Source organism: Solanum lycopersicum, chromosome 12 (assembly GCF_036512215.1).
Source record: "Solanum lycopersicum chromosome 12, SLM_r2.1".
NCBI lineage: Eukaryota > Viridiplantae > Streptophyta > Magnoliopsida > Solanales > Solanaceae > Solanum > Solanum lycopersicum.
This window is the reverse complement of record NC_090811.1, coordinates 42686443-42713156: the sequence shown is the minus strand read 5'-3', so window position 1 is coordinate 42713156 and position 26714 is coordinate 42686443.

Here is a 26714-nt window from a genome sequence, read left to right as displayed (position 1 = left end):
GTGTGCAATTAAAATGGAATACTAAGTTATCTTTCTATAGGAAGGGTGTATTTATACTCGATATAAATATTAGGTTCTCAAAATGGTAGTTTTATGTCCACCATAACTCTAAGTCATCTTTGGTGGTTGAGTTGAAATCCAAACAATACCTTGATCAACCATTGATATATTTGAATAAATCGGTTCTCGGTAAGCTTAATGAGTCATTTTCCTTGGAGGGATGATTTCTTAAGTTATCAAGGATGATTGTGTGTTCCCAATATATATGGTTTGAAGAAATGTATTACTGCAGAAGCTTATGGGTCCCGTTACACCATTCATCCAAGTTCTACAAAGATGTCTCATGACCTTAAGGAAGTGTTTTGGTGGGAAGGTTTGAAAAGGGACATAGCCAAATTTGTTGCAGGTTTTCCAACTTGCGAACAACTATAAGCGAACATCAAAAGCCAGGTGGTTTGCTTCAAGATATCCAAGTCCCTACTTGGAAATGGGAATACATCAATATGGATTTTGTGGTAGGTTTTCCTCAAACACAAAAGATATATGACACTATATGGGTGGTTGTGGATAGGTTGACCAAATACGCTCATTTTATTCTTGTCAAGTCTACTTATTAAGCGGAGGATTATGAAATGATCTTCATAGATGAGATTGTGTGTCTCCATGGTGTTCCATTATCTATCATATAGGATAGGGCTTCACAATTTACATCTACGTTTTGGAGGTCATTTATTGGGTACAAAGATTAAGTTAAGCACAACTTGTTATCCCCAAATGGATGGTCAAGCGTAGTGTACTAATCAAACCCTTGAGGATATGATTAGAGTTTGTATCATTGATTTCACGGGAAATTGGGATAATCATTTGCCTTTGGTGGAGTTTGTTTACAAAAATAGCTATAATGCATCTATATCTATGCTTCTCATAAAGCCTTGTATGGTACGAGATGTAGAAATCAAATTGGGTGGTTTAAAGTGGGTGAGTCTTCAGTTTTGGGTCCCAATTTGATTTATAAGTCTTTGCAAAAGGTTCATATTATGAGGAATCTCTTGAGAACAGTCTATAAATGGCAAAAGTCTTATGCGGAGCATAGGAGAAGGGATTTAGAATTTAATGAGGGTGATAAGGTGTACTTGAAAATTTTTCCTATGAAGGGGGTGGTTTTATTTGGCAAGAAAGAGAAATTGAGTCCGGTTAAATGGGTCCCTATAAAATCATGCAAAGGTTTAGTAAGTTTATCCATGAGTTGAAACTTCCTAGTGAATTGGCATCAGTTCATCTGATTTTCTATGTTTCTATTCTTTAAAAGTATATCGGTGATCCCGATTCTATTCTTCCTATTGAGGTTCTTGGTATAAAGGATAACCTCTCATATGAGGAGGTACCGGTTGAAATCCTTTATATTCAAGTGAAGAGGTTGATAAACAAAGAGGTGGGCTCCATAAAAGTGTTATGGAGAAACTACCTAGTTGAGGGAGCAACATGGGAGGCCGAAGACGACATGAAGTCCTGTTATCCTTATATCTTTCCTAATGAAGGTTAGTTATTTCTTTTGATAATGAAAATAATTAGAAAAATTGATATTTCTTTTATTTTTGGTGAAGTTTTGCAAAAATATGTAGTTATGGTGTCATTACAATGAAGTTACAATGAAATGTATTTTTTACTTGACAATTTTGCGATTCTTCGTGCTTTTAGTTTATGCTGAGCATGTCAATTAGTTGATTTTTGTCATAATTGACTCATATATGATATGTTGAGATCATGTTATAGTGTGAGAAGGAAATTCATCATATTGTGATTTTGAGACTTATATGTAGTAATTGCAGTTTTTGAATTACTATGTATAAAAGTCATGGGTTAAATTATATTGATTTGAGTTGTAAGTCATTTTTTTATAGTTATTGTTTGTTGGGTTTCAAGTTTGAGTCTATTCATTCCGGTTTTAAATATTTAGAATCATTCGGGGACTAATGTTCTTAAGGAGGGATAATGTAATACTCCGAAAGTCTAAGACATGTTTTAGAGCCTAACATAAGTGTCGAAAGGATTAGAAACTATTTTAAGGTCTATTTTAATGTATAAAAGTCTATTAGGAAATTTAGGAACAAAAACGTCAAAGAAAAAAAAATTTATAAATCTAACATTAGAAAACCGACCTTTTAATTATTCGTATGTGGCATGAATTTACCAATTCACCCCTTACACTTAACAGTGAAGCAGCAAACAGGTTGCATGCACAAAAAACGGTTGCCCATCGTCGGCTCGTAGATCAAACGACAGGCCGTCCTTGATTTCCCTCGTTTGGTTTAGAGACCGGAATTTGGGATCTTAAGCTCACTAGTCTAAGCATTTACCTACACCACCAACGATGGGGCGTCAAAAAACATAGTTACTGTCGATTGCCTCCGTCGTTTGGGGCTGGTCTAGGTAATTTTGGCACAAACAATGGGTCGTTTCTCAAAGACCCTTGTATGCTCCTTGGAGAATTTCAATCGGATGTTTCCAACCCAAATATTTTCTTATATGAGTTTGAAACTCCCACATCAATGTCATCCAAAACATATACGTAAAAGTCAATGAAACACACTAAGACACACAAGGTCGTTTAAAGGCAAACCTTTCAAACATCATGGACGTTCATGGACATTCGACCTCAAAACTTCATGAGACTTTAACTACTCCCTCATAAACTCATTACAACCCTTTTTAGGACTTCCATATATCAAAAAACGAGCGTTAGGTTGTAGTTTCACCTAAGTCATTTTAGAGGTGTTACAAGAATTCCCTTCAACTCTTAGCAAGCTATAATCATATGATACATAACCTCTCCACATAATAACTCAATACTCATAAATCACATAAATCCATTAATGGTATCACATTAAAATATGGTAAATTCACCTTAACCATTACTCATCAAACCACAAAACCAGGTAAGCATCAAAAACTCACATTTTCTCCCTCAAGCTTTGAGACATTATCCTTTCCACGCAATCACATTTAAAAGACCATCGTAAAAGGAAACATAAGAGAGAAATCATATAGAGACAAGTTCTATGGCACGATATAATACTAGTGAAGAAAGTGAAACTCTATCTTCCTATATACTCTTGCTCATAGATGTGTTGCGACTCAAAACCGATGAATAAGACTCTCATAGAAATGGCAATAAGGGAATTTGGACCCTAAATCCACTTTTATAAACTCATGATCTGATATTATGTTTTTCACGACTAGGGTGCATCCCCAGAAGTAACATGACGTATAATACATAAGCTATTACATAAACTTAAAGGACATCTTGATTTAGTCAACCCTTGAGTCTTAAGGTTCTCTTTTTTGAACATTGAAGTTCTATCCATGATCCTCACTAATGAGACATCCTCTAGACATCAACACCTACACTTTTTATAAAACGATAAAGAAGAATATTAGGATAACAAAAATGCACTAAGTTTGGTAACCATGCAAAAAAATGCATTTAACGATGACATTTAGTTATAAATAATACATTGTGTCTAGTAAACTTCATGAACATTGTCACATATAAACAGAATATAGTCCACATACATCATATAGACATGTAAACTACTCATAATAACACATAAAGTATATCACTTTAAGGTCACCTAAGATTTTCTTTCATAGATATGCTATAGAAACACAACAACATATACTTATAAGTTCATAATAACATCATAGACATAAGTTTCATATAACGAGTATCACCTAAGACAACCCCTAAGTCACACTACTTCAATGTGCAAGTAGCATTACATAATACTACTTACACCATGTGTTCCTATGAAATCATAACTAAACATAAGGATACATACTTCATAGAATCATATAAGGTCTCATGCGTATACTACACATTTAGTGATAACTCATTTAGTTCATAATATAGGTAGACCACTTTCTAACCCTTTCACAATCTTACTTGTCCAATGTACACATGGAGTCCCACACCCCAACATTTACTAGTAAACTCATTTAGAATCCACAAATATAATTCACTTGAATAATAAAAATTCATGTATTGACATTTAAAAGTAACCTAACATGCATTCATACAATTCATACATAATGTAAGTCTTATAATCATAAAAGTCCTAATATTATCCTCTCTTGAAGTACACTTGTGCAATGCATGGGTAGGGTCCATAGTCCTATGTATACTAAGTAATTCACTCAAGGAGTTCTGATTTGAGTTCATATTCTTATATTAATTCATTTGTTTATTTTTGGGATACGTAGCCATAATCGACATAGACCATGTAATCTATCTCAATTCGGGTGTTCTCCTCCAACACCGAAAAGAGAGGTTAACACTTACCTAAAATATAACCATTTGTACATAGCTATCTAGGGGGATCAACTAGCTATAACCTACATTTGAATGTAGTTATGGAACATGGAGATTACTACTAGAAACCTTGACTAGTTCCACGTGGAGGTTTCTATCTCATGAGACAACATCTAGGTTGGGAACCTGGAATTGCTAAATGTGAAGGTTCTCTTGTTGGGAAGCCAGAGTTTCTAGACGTGAAGCCCCGACTCTCATTTGTCATGTTCACTCAGTGCTAGTCTCAAACTCAAATTATAAACATATTTAAGCATTTAGTACATTAGTTCATAAAGAATGCTTTAGGATCTTGCTCCTGCATATATCATATAGCTCAAAGGATTCTAAGATGAGAATGTCCTTTCATCATAGAACTTGTATTGTGTGGGAATGTGCATTCACATAATTCTATTATTCATAGATCATGTGTGTCATACAAATGTGAGATCTACCTTCACATAAGCACCTCTAGACGCACATGTTCATAACTCATTAGTCATAATACCTTACATGCATTTTGAAATAGGTAATGATGCACTGGAGAACTTTTTTTTCCTTAATCATCATGAATCTACCCTATTCATAAATATGCATGAAGTGAGTGTAAATTGGTAAACTTGATAATTTAATAGTCATAAAATAACCTTGAGGAAGCCACCCTTTAAAGATCACAACATATGTATAATATTCTTGATATGTCAAATCATACACACATATAGAGTATTAAAGACAATAGACTAAACACACTCACATTACATAATAGGATACAAGATCATATTCAACTCTAGAATATAAAACTCTTAGCATGCTTTCATCAAAGATTCATATACAGATTTAATAGTTAGGGGTCATGCTACAAGAATATTCATCCTCATTAGCCATATAGACCCCACGTAACCCTAACATAATAATTCACATATATAAAACATCATACACACCCCTATATCATGCAAATAGTTTGTAATACTATTAATATAACTTCACATAACATCAATTCGTTTAGACATGATACTAGAATCAAGGGCTACACCCATCAACATCATAAACATGAAATCATTGTATGACCCCGAAAATGACTTAGGTGAAGCTAGAGACTAATGTGTGCGCAAAGATGGTTTAAGGTCCTAATTTGGTATATAATGTGGGTTAGAGGCATTACCTAAGAGTTTAGGTGCATTAGAGTCAAACGTGAAGGGACCACCAAGATGTTCGACGACTAAGTGACATATATGCCTCATATGTGATTGTATGTGTTTATGTGTGACGGATGATATTATATTTTCCTTAAATGAGTTATTATGGTGTTTAAAGTAAGTGTGTCAAGTTTCGTGAAGTTTAGACATCAAACGTCAAAGAACATCCATGAGGTTCAAAAGGTTTGCCTTGAACGACTTTGTGTGTCAATGTATGTTTTTTCGAGTTTTACGAGTTCATTTTATACGAAAATCATGTGGTAGGTCCTAAAACCCTAAAAACATATTTGGGGTGGAAACGTCCGATTACGACTCCACATAGGATCCTCAAAGGTACCCGAAGGGAGAACCCTAACATAGAGACCAACATTCCCAGGAAGTGGACAAAGGACAGACTAGTCGATGGCCCGTTGATGGGTCTCGTTTGTCGGGACATGTAGCCTACAATTTGGGGAACATCTGAAATTAACCATGAGACCCCATCGACGGGACATGGCCTGACCAACGGTCCACCGATGGTCACGTAAATGCTGCTGAAAAATTTACAGTTTTTCTATAAAGACTTGGAGTTTTGGAATATTAACCCCAAGACTTATAAAACGTGGGGACAGTTGCCTTAGGTGTTTAGGGGTATTCCCTCCAAAGTTCTCCAAAAATCTCTGTGTGAGTTCAAAAGTGAAGATAGATCTTGAAGATGGGTCTTCAATGGATATTCTTCTTCAATTATATTTGGATTCTTAAAATAAGGTTTTGGTAGTTCTTCGCATAAGACTTTCTATCACCTTAGATCCAATTTCAAAGATGATTTTCAAAAATATCAAAGAGATGAAAAATTCCAATTTCTACTCCAAGTCTTGACTTCATGAATAAATGGTTTCCAAGCTTTTATATATGATGAAATTGATGCATAATTTTAGTTTTCCAATGAATTTCTCCATGAATCCTTGATCTTCTCACATCTCTAAATTTCACTAAAATATGGGTGAATTGATTATGCTTTGATATTCATGAATTCATGTGTAGATTCTTATGGGCTTTTTATTCATGTACAGATTATGTATGTATGGTGTATAGGTTGTTTCAGTTTGACTAATTGAGTAACAAATATTATTAGATCTATTGCATACCAAGCTTATTAAATTTATATTGACTCAATGCTTATAATTTCTAATGTAATTTTATATGATCTATCTAATGATGCAATTATGATATTAAATTGATATCTAGGTTATATTAGATTGAGAAGTATGTAATGAATTTACCTAGCTTCATTGATTACTAATATAATTTTATTGTGTTGTTGGTTATGGCCTTGGGTGAGTGCCTTATGATATTGAAGTGGATGATTTGTCTTTTGAATCAATGTGGTAAGATTGATTGGGTGTATGCTACCCTAATTCCTTTATTTTGATGTTAATCAGACTTCAATTAATTTGTGATTTGTATGGACCACTTATGGTGGCGGTGCTATGTGAATTGATGTGGCCTTTCGGTGCTACTTTACCCAATACGATGAACATGGACTTATCAGCACTACTTGTAGTATTATGATCATTTTCTTAGTTGATTTATGTGAATTATGAATATATCGATCTATTTGGAAAGTAATGTGAAAGTATGTTTTCTTTCTATGTATGTCAGGAAATCATGTAATGTATCGCATTGTGCTTCTATGTGTAGTCTTAGGGTTGATGCATGATTGTTCCTAATTGAATGTATGATTCTATAATAGTTACATTTGTAATGATACGGTAGTGTGTAGAATGAACTACAGATGACAATGGTTATTTCTATGTTGTAATAGAATGAGTAGTTTTATGTGTTAAGGTGAAATATGTGGTGTCTTATCTTGGTTGACTTGTGTCCTTTACATGATGCTTGTATGGGTATGAATATGTGATGTCTTCACTTATTATGCTTAAGTCTCTTAGTCTTGAATGCATGATTAATATTTGATCTTGAATGATGTTAAGAGGGTCTTTTATGTGAAACCTTGAACCTAGTGTTAAGGTTATGTATATTGAATTTTAAAGTCGTGATAGTATATTTCATGTAAATGAATAATGGATTTAAGGTTAATTGGATTGAACGGCATCATATTAATCTTTCGGAAAGTCATAATGAGCTTGTTGTCGCCATGGGAAGGTAGCCCTAAGAGGTCCTCTATGGTAGGGTAAATGTGATTGGGTTATGAACTTGTTATGGAATACACTTATGTGAACCTTGAATGTGAATTACTCTATGAGAATAAAGGCTAGAACCGGGTGAGTATCGTAAGGGAAGTAGTTCTAGTGGAGTATGAGACTAGAATACAAATCACGCCCTTCATATTCTTTAACCATGTGCCTACATGGGATGTATCCTACTTTTACCATTGGAATGTACAACACCCTCATCGAAGTAGATTAGAACTCTAGATTCCATTATTTTCTAACTAGAGAAGTTTTATGAAGTTTAGGTGGTTATATGGGACGCTATCTAGACATTACACAATAGGATTTGAAGGGTTTAATGAGAGTCCCTAGCTCTTATTCAAGACCATTAATTAAATGTATTTTATGTGGTTAATGTCTCTCAATGAACTAGTTAATGTCATGACTTAAGTTAATAAAGTATGTTAAAATGAAGTAGTACTTATTTAAAGTAATTAAGGGTTTTCTAGTTAAGGTGTGAAGGGGGCATTGGAATGGTCACTTCTTGTGTTACCTAGAGAAGTCATAAGAATGACTCTAGTTAGCGATGTTGGTTGATTATGTGGACATGATCTAAGTCATAGCTAATATTACGGGTAATTTAGGTAATCTTAAACAGGTCACTATGGACGTTATCTTCTTGATTTACTTAAGTTAGTCTTTTGATAGCCTTAAGAAGGAGAATATCATATAACCTATATGCTAATGTGTTAAATGAGAATGATGCCGTCTTCGGGAGTCTATAGGATCTCTTAAGTTGTGTGTGTGTAAGGGGTTGTATGGACGCTCGCTTCACAACTCACTCAATTGAACCTTAGAGTCAGTTTTGTAGGAAAATCTCATGTTCTTATGTTGATATCTCTTAGTTTAGTATATTACTCATTATAAGTAATCTTGAGAGTTGTTTAGGAACATCTAGAGAATGTCTATAAGTAATATCTCTTTGTGTGACTTAAGTAAATCTTAGGATAGATTTGAGTGAGAAGTTTACATGCTAAAGTCTTCCTAAAATTAAGTGAAGGAAACGGTTGATTGAGTTCACTATGAAGTAAAGTGACTTCACAATAATGTTTGCTAAAAATGTGACTATTTGTTAAATTATTTCTTATATGTTTCTAAGTTGTTAAATTTTGCTCTTATGATTATAATATGATGTTTTGATTGAAATTTAGGAAAAGCATGTTATATGCTAAATCTCCCTTTTTCATTGTTTTTACATTACTTCCATACTTAGTACATCTAATGTGCTAATCCCTTCTTTAACATTGTGACTAAACGTGTAGGGAAATGGAATCTTTATGTGGCATAAAGGATGGATAGGTTTCTATGGATTGAAGATGATGTATTGGTGAGTCCTCATCAATTCAAGTACAATATCCACATGCTCCTTTATGTCTTGAGTCTTTACTTTATGTCTTATATGGGCTTAGTCCCAAGTGTTATTAACTCTAATGTGTAGATGGTCAATGGGATGTTGTATAGTTTTAATGTTTTAATGATAAGTCTTTGTATTATGCAATGTTTATGACAGAGTTTCTTCATGTGTAAAGAAAGTTTTAAATGCTTACCTATTTTAGAATGATTATTATGCAATGAATGATACTAAAGGCATATATGAGACTTCTTGAAGTCTCATTTGACATGTGGCGACACAAGGATGCCCTATGTTCTAGGGTGTAGTTGTGGGTCGTGACAATCATCATACCAATTCATATTCCATCTTATGACTTCAAGGCCATCATCATCACACATAAAAATATACAAGAATGTAAACATCGTCACCATAAGTGGACTATACCAATCAATACAATTCAATATCCATACTATGCTAAATAGAGTAAATTAGGTCAACTTACAAAATATCACAGCTAATGATCATCCTTGATCAATTCCAAACCATTCATAATCAATTGACGAAAAGGAATATAGAACTAAGAAATTCATTACAATCTAAAATAATCTAATAGACATATTATAAAGATTAGAAGATGCATAAAATATAATAATTTTAATGGTTATGGAGTTCATGGGTTCTTCATTGAATTTGATCAAAAATCATGTTCAAATTGTAGATTAATATCATATTCACCATTACAATGCTTTTGAAATAACTTTTACAATTAACGTATGGCTAGATTTAATGATAAGATTCTTGACTTAGAATCATGTTTGAAAAAGATTTGAAAGAACTCCATAGATTAAAGGTTATATAAGGATAAAGGATTTTCATACCTTATACCTTAGGATTCCCTCGAAAATCGGAGAAACAAGCTCCAAGAATCCAACTCCATAGCTTTTTCTTCAGGTTGGTTTTCAATGGAGATTTTGGGGTTCTGGGAGAGTTTGTTTTGAGAGGGAAAGGTTAGATTTGGAAGAGTGAGTTCTAAATTGAAGTTTACGCTTATAAATGGAATTTATAGCTAAAAATACCTAAACTAACCTCCCATATATTAATTTGGAAGTGGGGTTAATTTCTCATTCACCCCTTAAGTGGACAGCGTAAAGGTTGCAGGCTCAAACGACAGACCATTGGTGGGACAATAACATGTCCTGCACCTTCATTGTTTTTTCAGAGAAGGGCATTTGGGGTATTAATGTCTCACATCTAGCTGTGGAGACATGAAACCTATCGACGAAGCGTAGAAATGTCTAAGGGGCGTCATTTGGTTTGTGAATTGCACAGTGGCTGGATAGTCTTTTGTTAAATTTTGGGTCCTCCTCCAGGACTCTTTGGGTGGTCCTTGGGGAGTCGTGCCCATATATTTTGAACCTAAATACGTCAATATATGAGTTAGGATCTTTCCCAATCAATTTAGACCCAAAACAAAACATAAAACATAAAAAGTCACTACAACACACTACTACGTCTAAAGTCTAATTTTAGAATGTCTTGGTTGTTCTTAGACGTTTTACCCCCAAACCACTTCAGATCAACTATAAAAGCTCTAAAAACTATATTAACATGTTAAATAACTTTTTAGGCTCATGTGAGGCTTTAGACACTTATATTCATTTTGAGAGTCTTGAAAAGTAAGTTATTTTACAAAAATTTGGTTGTATTTGTTATGCTCATATACCTGCAGAGAAAGGAACAAAATTTGATGAAACTGTAAAAAATGTATTATCTCTTGGTTATAGTGAGACGACAAAAGTCTTTAGGCTTCTCGATATCTAGACTAAGAAATTTTTTGTTAGTAGAGATGTTAATTTTGATGAAAAACATCATCAAATTGAAAGGATAAAAAGATAGAGAATACTTTTCGATCGGAGGTTGAAGCATGGTTAACGTTGAATCTAAATGAACTACTACTGGATAAATACCTTAGGCAGCCAATCCTCTTGGTAGTACAGTATTAGCATCTAAATGTGCGAATTTCGTAGCAGGAGCAAGGTCAGTCAAATCATGAGTTTTCGCCCTTTGCTTCCGGCGAAGGTAAATAGTCAAAAAAGTTCCCCGTACAATGCGAGCGTTGAGGTTTTCATAAAAACAAAGAGAGAGAAGAGGAAAGCCACTAGACTGTAAGGAGAGGGGCATGTATGCTTTTATAATATCTTTAGGTGTGTCAAATTAAGAAGAGGATGAGGAAGAGGAAGATATCCGTCAAGGGGGAGAAATTCCAATGAGGAAAAACCGCCTCAAAGAGGAACAAAATTATTGAGTAACATTTATCAGAGACGTAACTTTGTCGATTTTGGGATAGAAAATTATGAGGAGTCAATAAAGAATGATTCTTCGAAGAAAGACATGGAAGAATAAATGCGAATGATTAAAACAAAAATTACTTGGGAGCTTGTGAATATACCCAAAGAAAGAGAAGTTGTAAATCTAAAATGGATTTTATAAAATAAAATTCAATCAGGAAGAAGATATTCAACAGCACAAAGCAAGGATGGTTTTTAGAGGCTTCACGAAAAAATAACGTATTGATATTGAAGAAACTTTCTTTCCAGTTGTTTCTGTTGAGACAATTAAAACTACAATTGTTGTTGTTGAACAAAAGAAATGGAAGGTGTCTCAAATTGATGTTACATATGAATTTTTTAAAGGAAAATTTGATGAAGATATTTATGTGGAGCAACCTCACGAACATTATGTTCGAGGGGAAGAAGAGAGGGTGTGTAGGTTTTCACTTTATGGGCTGAAGCAAGCTCCAATATATTGGTACAATGAAAGTGACACATATTTTCTGAAAAATAATTTTTAGAAAAGTAAAAGTGCAGCTACTTTGTATGTGAAGAAAAAATATGGCAGCATTATCATTGTTTGTCTCCATGTGTATGATCTGCACTTTGCAGAAAATGATATAAAAATGATGCAATAATTAAACTAAGATATGATGCAATCCTATCAAATGAGTGATCTTGGATTACTTAATTATTCATTTGGCATCGAAATTTCTCAGGTTAAAGAAGGAATTTTCATTTCTCAGAAGAAGTATAATGAAAATATTCTTCAAAATTTCAAAATGATGGATGCAGGTTTGTGGCAATACTATTAGCTTCAAATGTGAAGTTAAGAAACGATGATGGAGAAAACAAAGCTAATAACTCACTTTATGAAAGGTTATTTTTAAGTCTGCTAAATCTTACTTCAACAGGACCTGAAAATATGTTTGCCGCTAGTATATTATCTAGATTCATTGTAGAATAAAGCTAAGTGCATTTTGGAGCTGCAAAGCATTGTCTACGTTACTTGCAAAGAACAATGGATTATGTATAATGTACAAAATTAGTGGAGATTTAAACTTAGTTGGTTATTTGTATAGTGATACGGGTGGAAGTATCGATTACATGAAAAGTACTTATATTTATTATACCGTATTTGGATCAAGTATTTGTTCTTTGTTATGAAACAACAAAACTTTTGTTGCTCAAATTATTGCCGAAGCATAATATATCTCACTACCTAAGGCTAATTCTCAAACTATTTGGCTTTGGAGAATTTTTGAAGACATTGGTGAAAACAAAAAAAGAGATATTGTTATGTATTATGATAACAAAATAGCAATTGCAATTGTCAAGTATAATTTTATCCGAGAATCCCAAGCAAAGGGCGAAATTCAGTTGCATTATTGTCACACATGAGAGAAACTTGCTGACATCTTCACCAAAGCACTTCCTGAAGAAAAAATTTGCTATCTTTGAGAACTCATTGGAGTTTTCAATCAAATACATTAAGGGGGAGTGTAGAAATTAATGCATCCACATAAATGTTTAGTCATCCAAAATTGTCTCTTAGTTTTTCAAGAAGTCCTTTTGGAATTTATAATACATGTATCGAGCTGTTTGTGCAAGACTTTTGGTTCTACATTTTTCTACTATAAATAGAGATGTAATTGATGATTCTAATTATCTTAATTAACCGTAAGTACCCTATATTAAACTTGAGCATTCTCTAAGACAATATTCTCCTTCTATATTTGCTATAGTATTTTCAATACCCAATTTCCCTAACAGAATCATGGAAAATAGGCTCAGCCGAAGCTTGTATCGGGAGTGCCCTATAGACAACTCCAATTAATCTGAATAAGGGATGGACTATCTGGTTTAGCAACAAAAAAAACAATACGTCTCTACCCAAAAAATATTATTGCACCTATGTACCCTTTCCAAATAAAAGGCCTAATACATAAATATGTTCTTTAACGTGACTTCACTTAACTTTTATGTCCTCCATCTTTTGGTCTGCACAAGTAGATACTTATACATATAAGAGTTGAAAAAGTAGACACATGAGTCTGATGTACCATAATTCGTGTAGGAAATAACATACAACAAAAATTGCTATGTAGGATGCAATCAAGGAAATGTGTATATATTTATTCAACTTTGTACAAGTTTAAGTGTTTACTTGATCACACCAAAAACTTAAGGACAAAAAATTTGAAAGAGGTGAAACATATTTATGTATTATGCAACTACATTACCACACTTCTCGGGCAATCAATAAAAAATGTCACAATTAAACCACTTTTAACATTACTACTCCATCCAATACAAAACATGTGCTTCTGCAAATCGAACAATACCCAACCTTCTCATGAGTCATATCAAATGGGAAACACACCTCAAAACCTATTCCTTTACCACAATTCATAGATGAAAGTTTAACTCGCAGCATAATGAGAGTTGAATATGACACAATGATGGTATTTCACATGTTGAGTTGAATGATGCACTTGGGATGGGGAAAGACGGATGGTATTTCACTTGTAGAGTTGAATGACATTGATCAACCTATTCAGCAATTGGCGACATGCAGCTAAAGGAAGAGCTCCTATTCATCATAGCTTTCAATAAATACAAGAACAGAGTTTGTAAAAAGTTTTTAACTTAAATATCATATTTCGTTTGCAAAAGATAACTTTGCTCACGTAAAATGAATTTTCAATCGTGCATCCTTGAAGAAAGAGTCTATGCAAAGACTAGTTAGAGTTTCCTCATTAAATAAAATTGTATTATGCGTAAATCTTTTTTGGTCCCCAAATGGATAGTATTTATTAGTGAGATATTTGTTTAATTAGTGATAGAATTCATGCGACCAATATTAGTCAATGGACTAGGTCCCTTGACACAATAAGAACAATACTGAAGAGTAAATAATAAGGAGAACACAACAAAAGCAGTTTATATGGAAACTTCCTTGCTCAATGGAGTGAACCACAACCTGTAGCATAGGATTTTAAATATTCTTCACTAATCTTCTCAAGAAAAAGTGAAACATGGTTATAACCAATGTGAAAAAAATGTATTAATCTTATGACCAGGTAATACCTCTATTACTTGAAGAGACTAAGAGGATACAGGACAACCTACTAAGATATCACCTCGAGTACTTAAAAGGTATCTTTATTGAGGAAAAGTAATGCTCTTCCTTGAAAATGGTCATTTTTTCAAGATTATGAATTTTTCATAGAAAATCCAATTTTTTGTTTGCCAAATTTTATGTTTGTGTTGTTGTAGAAGAGACTATATCAATGTGAACATAAATCTTTGAGACGAGGCAATTGGCTAAGAGTCTGCTTTCATGAATAGTTGTGCACCAACTATATAAAAGTTAGAAACTTTTTGAAAGCTTCCTTTTCATCTTTTTCTCGTATGTAAATTTCAGGGACAAGGTCCCTTGATGTGTTCTTTTAGAGTTCCGAAAGAGACTCGTTGACTAACTTCTTCCTTTGAATGAATGACTTTAACTTGTTCTTTTTCATGTTAAAAATATAAACCTTTAAGAGTTATTACCCGTTGAACAAACACCCTAGTCCATTATAAATCTTTGGTACACTGGCGCCTCACCAACAAGTGACTGACGAGATAACTTTACGGTTGTACCCCATTATGAAGCTAATAGAGAGAACTTTATGAAGAACCAGGTCCTTGAATTTGTGAGGATCATCAAAACATGTAGAATATAACATTTTCTCCTTTTCTGATGAAGACACACAAATAATCCTTATGTTGAGTTTACTCCTTTGTTACCCCGTTCATTCGTCTCAATACTTGAGGACCCTTTCCTGGATCTGGTCCCTTATTAGACTCTACTTTTGCGAGGATTACCAAAACACCTACAATATGACAATTTCCACATCTTTGATGATGATAAACTAATATTCCTCACATGATTTTATCAATTCATTGTCCCTGTCATCAGTCGTTATTCAAAGGATCTGGTCCCTTGTTAATTCCCTAAGTCTTCTTCCCCCATTACAAATTCCCCTATGAGCATGTATCTTAAGGTTACTGGATTGTTTGCCTTTTTGCATCTTCTAAAAGTTTTTCAAATCATCAAAATATAAAAAAATAGCATTTCCCTTTTTTTATAACGACAAACTTTTTCTACTTCTTCCCTCTATCAGAAAAATCATGTCCCTTTCAAGTACGTTTCTTCACCTTATCGGCGTGACCATGTCATCATAGATCTTATTCTAGACCAATTCATCATTAATTGCATACAATTCTGTCATCATTGATCTCATACCCTAACAATCTTCCCCATTTTTACATCATAAAAAGGGTTAAAGCAATAAACAAAGTTGCGAGAAATGTTATTCAAGCAAATTCATGTCCATTTGGTTAACAATGAGAATGAGTAAGAATGCATAAAGTAATGAGAAAAGTCATTATTCATTCATATATAGATGATGAACCATCGAATCATTGCAAAAATCATTATGAATGAGAACCAAGGCAATACCAACTCAGTGTCAATGGAAAAGAGAAAGAAGGGGAGTTTAGGGAATGATGGAAAGAATAGAATCAGTAAAACATATCCCTTAGCATGTTTTTTTTGAAGTTTCTCTTAAGGTTCAGCATGCTTTGTTGCCAACCTTTTTGTTTTGTTGTACCTAGTCCCTCCGATTGTTCCTCCAGCAGGTAAGCCTACAATCAACTATGTTAGTATCCCTATTGGCAAGATTAGTTGTTAAAGCTTTCAAATCAATCCTGAGTTTTTCACGACGAAAAGATTAGTAACACGAAACATACTAAAGGCCTCCGAGATTAATAGGTCAATAACTAAGGGAGTATTTCATTTTATTCATTTTGATTTTTCTTTTAAATTATTTTATCTAAAGTGGAACCATCCTATTAAGAATAAACTTAATTCTCATAGTATAAACCTTTTCCTTTTTAAATATCATCTTCTCAACGTTCTTCAGTTTACTTGCTGAACCTAGTCCCTCTTCACACTCAAAAATTTCTTTTAACAAAAAATTTTAAACAGGAACAATGGGTTCAAACATTTGAAACGTTTTTATGTAAGTAGAAAAGAGAGATTTGAAGCTTTCTGATTTTTGGAAGGGGGTGGAGTTTTTGGGGGATATGGAAAGAAATATGGATTAAGGGAAGTGGAAGGGGGTATCATGTGTAAGCGAGTGTCATCTTCGTATTCAAAAATGTCTCAACGAACAGATACCAGGATTATAGACTAGTGGCAATTGCAAAGTTCTTATACATAATCCAAAATGCCATTTTAAAAGTGATAACTTTCGAGAACGGACTAGGTCCCTCTGTGCATGTTGAATGGGATTGCCTAAATCTATCATGACATCCCTTTTCCTTCAACCCTTTTTCCATGTGTGTATACCTACAAATGGTACGAGACTGAATTTTCTAAAAATACATAATTGAAAAATAACGATACTTGTTTCCTTTCCATAGTCATGAAAGGGTTGATTGTTGCAGGCATGATCCATTCAATTCAGCTTAAGCATCCCCAACTTCAATTTTCTTATCTGGACTTGGTTCCACGTTATAGATTTTTTGAATACATCATTTATTTGATCTTTCATCTTACAGAATTACAAGCTGATATTTCCTTTATCAACATGATCCTTTAGAAAGTAATGTCTCATATAAATATATGTAGTCCTTTTATTGTGGACTGAGTTCTTAGTCATAATGAGACCACTTGTGATAGCACATAGAACATGGATAGTGTGGAAAAGGACTCTAAGAACTAGGGATTCTAATGATGAAAGAGGAATAATCTTGCTTTAGGTAGTCTTAAGGATCAGTTTTGTGTGTGTGAACGCACTCTATGGTGGCATCTTCATATCTTACTTAAGTGGGTCATATCATAACCTTTTGTAGGAGAGGTTATATGCTTATATGGTTTGAAATGATGTAAATGCTATAATGTGGATTACTTTGTATATGTCTTGTATATGGGTATGTTAACTTGAAGGTGATTTCTTATAGTTATTTTATGAGATTTTCGTTAGAAAGAGCATGAAAGAATACTTTAAAGAAAAAATCCTTTTAGCATGATTTTATTGCATTACACCAGACTTAGTACATTTTAATGTACTAATTCCATATATGTCCTATCTCTAAAAGTGTAGGTGGAATTTTAGAGAGTCCTTTGTGGTATAGTTTGGATATTACAATCTTTTCAAGCAAGTTATGGTATGTCCACAATTTGACTCTAGGTCATAGCTATGCTTTGCTTTTCTATTCAAAAAACATTGTATTATACTTTCTTATTTTCTATTTCATAAATGCATGGGATATGACCGTAGATATTCGTGTGTTTAAGATAGCTACAACAGACATAGTCTTTCCAATGTTTTCTATGAAAGAGATTTTGAAATATTGTTCATTTGTTGTGAAATTTTTTAATTCTACACTACTTTTCATACGTACATGCGATTATTGATATCAAAGGGCTTGTATAATTCCTCCGAGAGATCGAATATGTCGTGACACACTTTGAGAATACCATTTCTACTAAGGTATACTCTCAAGTCGTGACAGTGTCAACACTCAATGGACAGAAACGAATTATTACAAAATAAAAACTTTCTAATTTAGGTGGACACAAACAAATTATAAAAAGCAATTTTTCTTGACCTTTAGAACTTTATAAACAACAAACCTTATCTCATACTTTGATGAAAGTAGTAGTATAAGCTTGTAACAACTTCTTTACATATCGAGCTACCTCAGTTTCCTAGCAAAATAGTAAACAATTTAAAATTTCTTCAGTGGTCATTATAGAGATATTTCAGTCATTGTAACAAGAATGACTCAAACAATTTTTGGATTAGTAAGTACTGAAATTGATCATAAATAATGTTAAATAAAATGTTTTTTTGTAGATTCTCCATTGTTCTTGGAATAAAATATTTTTCTATTTCTAAATTTTTGTAGTAGTCATACTCGGTAAAGTTAGAAATCCTTGTTCACTTTAATCTTTAAAAGAGATGGTTTATTCACTACCTTCAAATTTCCTCTTCCATTTGTTAAACTATAATCAGTTTGTTGGGTTCGAGAATGCGTCATGCAGAAGCTTACAACTACAGACCAAGACGACGATAAATTAGATGCATACTAAAAATATATTATTAATATAGTTTATTCAAATGAAAAACATATTGAAAACTAATTGTAAAATACATAAATTCTATTTGGAGAATAATTCCATGTAAACAACTCTCATTGACTACATTGTGGACTTCTGTTCTTTGTATGAGAAGAGAGCTGTTCAATTTAAAGTGTTTCAAATTCTTACTCTAAGGAAAGAATAAACTAAATATGGAAGAAAATAATTTTTATCTTTCAAGAAAAGTTAAAATATTTATGGTAATACTTTTTCTTTCTTTTTAGGAAAAAATAAACTTCAAATATTTAAATAAGGTAAGAAAATCAGGGCATATCCCTAACACAGTTATCGACCCCATGGGACAAATATATGAGTTAAATAACTACTAAAAATAATTCACAGGGGAATGGAGACTTATGGGTTTTAGAAATTAAAAAATACCTGATGCGCCTTGTGCTGCTGTCGATGTTAGTTGTTGCAAACTCTTGTTTATGCGGACGTCTCCTGATGCGAGTTGCTTTTGGATCGAGCATCACTCGATGTGAAAGAGGTGGCTCTTATCAATGTGGGGACGGGAGGTGTGGTGCTGCTTAGGCTGAGAGAGGTGGCTTTTGCGGCTGCTTAGGAATTACAGTAAATTCCCCTGAGAATGGAGACTTATGTCTTTTAGAAATTAAGAAACAAATGAGGCGGCCTGTGTTGTTGTCGATGTCTGTTGTTGTAAGTTGTTGTTGCGTCCAACGTATCCTGTTGTCATTTGTTGTTAAGTAGTGTGCCAATTGAAGTGATAGAGGTAGTGCCACTTCATGAGGGGAGGGGTGGCATGGCTGTGGTTAGGCAAAGAGAGATGGTTTGTTGTGGCTTCTTATTAGTGAATGAAGTGAGTTGGGGTTTTGAGAGAAATTGAAAAATGATTATCATTCATTTCTTAATATAAGTTTTAATTTACCAACCATGAGATGTTGGTATTTTTAAAAATAATTATCTATATTATTATATCTAAGACTGGTCAACGGATCGGAACCGATTCACCGGACTGAAACTGGTTCACCGGACCGGAACCGGTTCACCGGACCGGAATAAACCGGTTCACCGGACCGGACCGGAACCCATTGACCGGTATGTTGACCGATACCGGAATGAACCGGAACAAAATTACCGGGATGATTCATCGGTTCCGTCCCGTTCCATTATATACCGGGATGGAACCGGAACGGACCGGGATGGAACGCGACGGAATTAACGGGACGATATTTTTTGAAATTACAAAAATATAATAATTTTTTATTATTTTTTAAGTATAAATTAAAAGTTTTTAAATTTTTACTATAATTTTTACTGAAGTTTATTTTAAAGATATTTTATTAATTTTTTTGTTGTTGTTAAGTTTGCAAGTAAAGTCTGATAAAGTTTTCAAAATTTAAATCTTTTGAAGTTTATACTTTATAAGTTATTACTTATATTCATTAATATTTATTTTATAAGTTATATTTATAACTTGTATCTTGTAAATATTAAATAAATAAAATTTGTAATTTTTAAAAAATTAAATTAAATATAAATTATATAAAATATAAAAAAATTAATCTATATTAAATAAACCGGACCGGAACCGGACCGGAACCGGACCAGACCGGAACGGAACCGGAATGAACCGGGATGAACCGATACCGGTACACCGGTACGAAATCACGGTTCCGTCCCGTTCCGTGTACCGGTTCAGACTATCCTGTCCCGTCCCATAGGCAACCGAAACGGGACGAACCAGAATGAACCGGAATGTTACCGGAACGGTACTGGTACATCCCGTTCCGTTGACCAGTCTTAATTATATCTACCTGTTGAAGTCGGTTTAGTCAATTCAATGTATTTAATAAATGCTGACACCGTGTATTCAATATTACTTAAATAAAATAACAATTTAAAGAAACCGAACTCTTGAAATCGATTTTATAATTTAATTGATATATATATATATATATATATATATATATATAATTATGATTATTAATATTATTATTATTATTATTATTATTATTATTATTATTATTATTATTATTATTGTATTACATATGTGGATTGATCGATGTTTCTATAATAAAAATAGTATTTCATGTTCGGATAACTAATATGTAGGACTTGATCTGTTCCACTACTTGATGAGTATATATAAACTTCTAAAATCAACGCATTTTGTACCTTTTTAATGGATAGTCAATTACATTTTTACGGTTATGATATTTGTGAAGGGTTGCAACTTTTCCAAAGAAATATGAACTTTCAAATAAAGAAAATGAAAATTTGTTCACATTATCGTTTGTTGACTATAAATAGAGAAGTTTACTGCCACTATTATTTGCAGATGTTTTTTAAACATAGGGTAGTCAAATTCAAATATATTGATTATCTTTTTATGAAGTTTGTTATATTACTCAAAGTTTTCTTCCTCCTATTTCATAGAGGTTAATATTTATTTTAAGTTATAACAATTTATGTAATTATGACAATTTTTTTTGCTATTTTTGTGACTCTTTTTAAAAAAACTCTGTTAAAAATATAATCAAAGAGGAAAGAAATTGATCTTTTCTTTTGTCACTTTATATATGTTTCTTCGTATAAAAAATAAAATGTATTTTTTATTGCAGTGTAACATTACTATTCTTGCATATCTCTTCTACAGATCTTAACATTGTTGAAATGGCTGAATTCATTACATTTGGTTCTTTACAAAAAAAAATTCTTTATGCCACTATTATTTGTAAGGTTTTTTTTCTCATATGTGAGTCGAATTCAAATAAATAAGTTAAACATCTTATTAAATGTGTTTCATTCCTCAAAGTATTCTTCCTCCTGTTTCATCAAACTTAATCTTGTACAATAAGTCATAGTGATTCATGTATCTATTGCATCTCTTTTATTTTCTATTTTTAGACTTTTTTGGAATTCTATTAAAAATTCCAGTAAGGATGGTTGAAATCTTATCTTTGTTTTTTGTCCCTTTTACTGGATTTTTACATAAAAGTTTTGGGGAATTTGCTTGTTGGTTGTACTATATTTGATTGCACACAACACATATATGATTACTGATACGGAACCAATGATGATGTCTCTCAAAAGAACCAAATAGATTATTCTCTTGCTTACCAGAACTAGTATATTATTTTGATTGTCTTATCTTCGGTACAAACATTGTGGTATGTCATTGCACTCTTCCTAGAATATTAGTATACACATAACTAGTCCACTTCTTTTGTCGCAAGTTAAGTAATTTTTCATATTTTTTCGTCTCGTTTTTCCGACATAATAAGAGATCAAGTTTTGATGAAACAAACTAAATTCAAAATACACAATAACAAAAATAATTATTATCGATAATAAATATTCACATTGATGAAAAGTGGTAGAGCCTTTATCGACATTAATTAATATTCATTAGATTTAATGTCGCTATAATCTTTAAGATCATTTATAGAGACTACACATTACCTCTGAAAATGCATATTTACTAATAAATAAACTATTAATTGTTGTTAAATATAATTTTTACTGTAGTTATAACTGTTTATTTGGATAAAGAAATTTCCTTTTTTAATAAAGAACTAACAACTCTTTCTTTTGGATTATCTGAATTAAATTTGTGAACTATAAACTTCGATACAACATGATAGACTATGTTTTTGAATAATACGTTAAGTAACATGCCTTTTTCTTCACGGTTGCTAGAAAAGCAGGATGTTTTTATTATTATTTGTGGATATTTGTGAGTTCAAGTGCGCAAAAAATTATGTTGTAAGATTTTAACATGTTATGTATCAGAATTTTGTCTTAGAATATCCAGTTGTGAATAGTTTTATTCAGATATGACTTATTTCTTGGATGATAATTTAATTAATTCTTTCTAACTGCACACTATAACAAAAAAATTATTATGGTTCAATTCAAAATAAGTTGGACCGTTGATATGAAACACAAGCAATAGTAATTTCTTATACTATAAGGAAACACATTTATGATACTAATTTTAGGCTCATCTTTTAACATATACATGATACATCAAACTATGATAAAAATATATTGATGGGGATTCATAATAAAGGAGCTTAAGATCTTCCATTTGAATGTACTTAATTTAGTTATGTTCTTGTATGGACGTGATATTCCCCTTAACAAGGGAGTATTACTATTTGAGGCTTTTTTGTCATTTTTTTGCCTGGTTTTGTTCTTTATAAATTTTTGGAATTCAGCAAATATTATTACTTCAAACCAACTAATTTCTTATACTCAAAATCTCTCTATGACGCATAATTTTATATATATAAAAAATAATATAGCACTTTAAGATTATAGAGGATTGCTTTGCCTTAAAATAAAATGTTCTTGACAATATACTGTATGTTTCGAAAATATGAATATTATCAAATGATCATATGTAAGATTAATGATTGAAGATAGAAATGAACATGAAATCTAAACTAGTAAGTCTAGAAGGGGTAGAGCTGAGATGATTAATAATCACAAATAACTTCCTTATCCTTTCCAACCCACATTTTCACACTTCTATACTAATTTCGTAACTATTTCTTGCCTACTCACGTGATATTGTTCAATCCTAAGACTTACTATCCAACCTTTTAGGTGGAACTACACATTTAGTACTTTGGCTCAGTTTTCTAATGGAGAAATCATCACTCGATGAATCCTCTTTATAATCCAAATTGACAGATGTATCAATTCATTTCACAACATTACTCCCCTCATGAAAATAGACCTTTTCCTCAAGGTTGAATTCATCCATCTCAATATGGTTTGGACAATATTGGAGCTGCAATGGTGTTACTTGTTGGATAGGTTCGCCCAAGCAACGCTTAAGAACTAAAACATGACATGCATGATGTATCTTAGCCACGACATGCTACTCAAATTTATATGGCACCTCTCTGATGCGCTTGATGACCTTGAAAGGACCATATTATCATCTTTCAAGCTTGTGACCCCTTTTCAGTCACATAGAATGTTGACTATATGGTTTAAACTTCACAAAATTCCAATCACCCAATGCAAACAGTAGCTTTGTTCAATGTTTATCAGCATACATGTTCATCCTTGTTTGTGCTTTGATCAAATTTGCTTTCAAAAACTCCAAATACCTTGTGACAATGAATTAAGTAAGCTACCACCAATTCACAAGCAGCGCTCCCCATTATATATCGAGTTACAGTGGGAGGTTCTCGCCCATACCGTGCTTGAAATGGTCTCTATTCAGTAGATGTTTTGTACGAAATATTGTACCAGCATTCAACCAAAAGTAGAATTGTGACCCACTTGCTTGTATCATCAACAACATATCAACAAAAATATTTTTTCACACTATTTAGGGACTCAGACTATCCGTCTGTTTTTGGGTGATATGCATTACTCATAGCTATAGATGAACCCTGCAAATGATTAATTTCCTGCCAAAATGAATGGAGAAGTCGCGCATCAAAATCATTGACAATAGTGTGAAGAGGGTCGAGTAGGCAAATTACACCCACTATGAATGCTTCCCTACCAGTTTAGTAGAGAAGGTGGAAGGTAATCAAATTAAGTGACCATATTTTGTCAAACGATCTACAACTGTAAGAATAGTAGTCTTCCTTTTGGAACATCAAAGGCAAGTGATAAAATCCATTGCAATATCTTCACAAACATTATCCGGCACAGGGAGAGGCTACAATAATTCGACTGGATGCAAGTTTGTGTCTCTCATCAGTTGACATGTCTGGCAGGTCATAACAAATGTTTTCACAACCTTGCACATTTGGCTACAATAATAATTTGAGGCCAATCTATGATAGATTTGTGCTACATATGCATGCCCTATAATTTTTGTGGCATGAAATTGAAACAATATGTTATGTCGGAGCTGAGCATCTGATTGAATCACCAAATTACCTTTGGAAAACAACAATACATCCTAGAATTGGAAATTCCCGTGATTGTTGACATCTGTTTGTAAAGCTTGTTGAATAGACAATAATTCTTGATGAGACTGATTCAATTATTTCAACACTTTTTCAAGATTAAAGGTTCGGCAGAAATGGCCATAACAGATTCATCTAAATTGCAAGAGACGGCATCATGAGATAATTTTTTTTTTGAGTTTTGTATATGATACGAAAATCATAACCTACTTGTTGAGAGTAACGTTTTTGTTTCTCAATATTTAGATGGTTTGATTAGTGAGGTTCTTCAAGGACAGATAATATGTTAGTATTGTAAATCGCATGCCAAAAAGGCATTGGCTCCATTTACTCACAACCAATGTAATAGTAAACATGTCATGATGATATGTTGAATCCTGCTGCATCCTAGTACTTAATTTCTGACTAAATTATGCAATGGTGTTCCCTTTTTGATACATAACAGCACAAATTCCTTTCCCTAAAGCTTCAGTCTCTACTTGAAATTCATGATTAAAATTTGGCAAGGCCAATACAGGGGTGGATTCCAATTTATCCATTAAAGTTTCAAAAGCTATTGGAGCTTCTGGTGTACATTGGAAAACCTCTTTCTTTAGCAACCGCTCAGTGAACTTGCTAAACGCCCAATAGTTACCTGTAAGGCCGATAAAACTGTGCACTTCCTTCGCTGTTTGAGGTGGTTCCCATCGCTTGATGGATTCCACTTCTCCAGGGTCAATAGATAGGACTTCAGACGAGATAATATATTCTAGGTAGTCAACTGATTCTTGCCCAAAAAACTTTTGGATTGTTTGGCCAACAAGTGATGTTAACACAATAATTGAAGAACCGCGAATAAATTTTCCATGTGATCAGTCAAAGTAAGACTATACATAAAAATATCATCAAAGAAAACAAGGACATATCGACCCTAGTAAGGTCTGAATATCGCGTTCATAGTTGTGTGAAATGTAGAGGGCGCATTAGTAAGGCTAAATGGCATGATGAGAATTTCATAATGTTCATCATGAGTGCAGAATTTAAATATAGGAAAATACTCTGGACGGACCCTAATTTTCTTGAAGGACCCTAATTTGATGATAACTTGATGAAATAACGAGCACCATTGAATTTATCAAAATTCTAGATAATGGTACGAATTTGAAATCTATCACGAGTTGTGATTGCATTTAATGCTCGATAGTCGACACAAAATCGCCATGTGCCATTTTATTGTTGAATGAGCAATATCGGAAAAGAAACTGACTAGTAATAGTCCTTATTATCCCTTCTTTAAGAATTTCAGCCGCTAATTGCTCCATAACATGCTTTAGAAAATAAGGGTAGCAATACGGTTTCACATTAACTGGTCCTCCACATCAAACTAAATAAATTTTGTGATCCTAACTTCGTCGATAAGGTAAAACCAAAGGTTTTTGAAATACATCTTCATATGTTTTGAGCATCACTTCTAACTCAGACGAAGTAGTACATCAACATTCACAATGAGATACCAATTATAGATGGAAAAAGGAGGAAATTGCATCAGTAGCATCCATTCTTCTCAAGTCATGTAATTGTACTGGTTGCACATCAGTGATGCATCCTCTTTCCACGAAACCTTGGAACTATTTAGAGTGAATTCAAATATTATCTTCGCATAATAAGTTAGGAAAGGTCCCATATTTGTGAGCCATGAAACTCCGACTACAATATCAACACCATGAAGGGATAAAATATATAATCTTCCACTATATTGATACCTTGTATGGTCATTGGAATTTTTCTAGCCAGGACCTCACATCTTAGTCGTTATCCACCTCCTAACACCACTTAAATACATGGCGTTTGTTCAGTTTTCAACTGAAGAAAGTTAACCATACTTGCTTGAATAAAATTATGAGTACTAGTTGTCCGTAAGCACTTCACACCTATGAAAATGACTTGTAAATCGAGATTAGTGGAAAAATTTCCTCCAAATAAAGCATGATATGTAATAGCAGAGTGTTCTTGAACCTCCAAACATTGTAATTCCTCGGCTAAGGCTGCATATGAAAGTACTTGGTTGGATAAAGTTACTTCTGCCTCTAAGTCTTCATATAACACTAGAAGTTGGGTAAGAGACATACACTTGTGAACTCGAGAGTGTTTTTCCGCTCAAGAATAGTGGAGACCAAGTTCTCGACAATTTTGTAACTCTCCAGGAGAGTAAGGCATTTC